This window comes from Pteropus vampyrus, unplaced genomic scaffold (genome assembly GCF_000151845.1).
Source record: "Pteropus vampyrus isolate Shadow unplaced genomic scaffold, Pvam_2.0 Scaffold218, whole genome shotgun sequence".
NCBI classification, from domain to species: Eukaryota; Metazoa; Chordata; class Mammalia; order Chiroptera; family Pteropodidae; genus Pteropus; species Pteropus vampyrus.
Window position 1 is genome coordinate 570,184 of NW_011888999.1, and position 2,322 is coordinate 572,505.

Sequence of the window (2,322 nt, forward strand, 5' to 3'; positions counted from 1 at the left end):
ATCTGAAGGTGGGCATACCTGAGTGAGTAGGGGAGGCAGGATGGAGGGAAGGACAGAGACAGGAGCAGCAGATGCAGTCTACGGCTTGCTGTGGTCACAGCTCATGTGATAGCAGTGAAAGGTTGGGGTGCAACCTCTGTGGTCAGATAAAAGGGGCAGAGGCAGCAATCCAGCCTGAGTGGCTGGTAGACAATGAAGTTAAGTCCAGGGTCAGGAGCAGAGAAGTACTGCAAAGTGTGACAGTAGTTGAGAAGCTGCTATCACCACTATAGGAATCTACTCCCCTCCTCACCCTCCTGTGGCCCACTTGACATTATAGCCCTCACTGCAGACTGTGAATGGGCAAAAACAACTTTCCTAAGTGGTCTGTACTCATTGAAGTAGAACTTTCTGAAAAGAAGAGCGCCACAGATGTGTAAACCTGCTTCCCCCAAACCACCCTTCCCCAACCCATTGCAGTGGAGCCTGGTAGACAGATGAGACACCCCAAACACAGCAGCACAGCTGATGGGTTCTGGTTATAAAAAAGCAGTGTCAGGAACACTCAGGTTAGAAGACCCATAGCCGTCACATCCCACCACTGGGCGGGGGGCAGGAGGAGGGCGGTGCTCCATGCCCCAGGTGACCAGGTGGTAAAGTGAAAACCCACCTCCTCGGGGGAATACATGTTTTTTTTTTTTTTTTCCACAGCCTAAGTGACACTGTCCCACAGAGAAACCAGAAGTCCCAGTACTGCAGGTAAAAGAAACCAAACACTTATGTTATAGCTATACCTACTGGAAAACAAAAGAAAGACCTCCACTTATTAACCAGCTAACAATTAAAAGAGACAGTACTTAAAAACAAACAAACAAACAAACAAAAATAGACGATTTCATTACTTCAAATGACCTGGCAGAGAAATAATCCATCAAGTATCGTGAACAACCAAGGTAACAAGGTAGTTCAGAAAGAAAATTTAAAAATCTCCAGAAAACAAACTTAAGGACATGGAAAACTGTAATTTAAATAACAGAGAATTCGAGATTACAGTTCTGAAAAAAACTGAACAAGACATAAGAAAACTCAGAAAGGCAGTTTAATGAGCTCAGAAACCAAATCAATGAACAAAAGGAGTACTTTACCAAAGAGACTGAAACTATAAAAAAGAACCAAACACAAATTCTAGAGCTTAAGAACTCAATAAATAAGATGCAAAATAAATTAGACAGCTTAGGAAATAGAGCAAATCAGATAGAGGTAACAATTAGTGACACTGAAGATAGAAATCTAGACTCAGGTGGAAGAAAATAGAGAATTGGGAAAATAGAGAATGGAAAAACTCTACAAGAAATATTTGACACGTTCAGAAAGAATAATATAAGAATAATGGGTATACCCATAAGGGGAAGAGACGAAGAAGGGAACAGGGAGCTTTTTTAAATAAATAATCAAGAAGAATGTCCCAAACCTATGGAAAGAGCTGGATCCCTGAATCCAAGAAACTACCAGATCACCTAATTATTTTAATGCAAAATGACTTTCTCTAAGACACATTATATTAAAGCTTTTAAAAGTTAATGACAAATAAAGAATGTTCAAGGCAGCCAGGGAAAAGAAGGTGGTAACCTGTAAAGGAAACTCTATTAAGTCAATATTGGATTTCTCAGCATAAATCCTGCAGGCTAGGAGAGAATAAAATCAAATATTCAAAACATGGAAAGAGAAATTACCAGCTAAGAATAATATATCCAAAAAAGTTATCCTTTAAATATGATGGGAAAATAAAGGAATTTATCACCACAAGACCTATATTACAAGAAATACTGAAAAGAGTTCTTTTACCTAAAACAAGGCAAAAGGATGCAAAACAGAGCAAGATGCCAAATAGAAGGAAACTGCAACTCTTGTTCAGAATAGGGTATTTAACACTTACATATAACATAGAAGTTAAAGGAGGTAAAAACATTAAAAAAATAGCTACAATAAAAACACAGCATACATAGAGATAATTTTTGACAACAAAATCACAAAAGGGGAGAGGTGGAAAGAATTGAACTTGCACTGGTGAGTGGAGATAAGATGCAATCAGAAGAAAAAGGGCTACTGCACATAAAACTTTATTTGCATAGACATAATGGTAACCACAAAGCAAAAATCTAGTACTGAGACATATAACATAACAAAGGAAATAGAGAAAAAAATCAGAGAATATCACTAAACTAAAATAGACAGAAACACTAGGGAAAAGAAACAATGGGGACATAGAACGATCAGAAAGACACAAAGAAATGTAAAAACATTCTGTGTTCATGAACTGGAAAAATCAACATAGTTAAAATG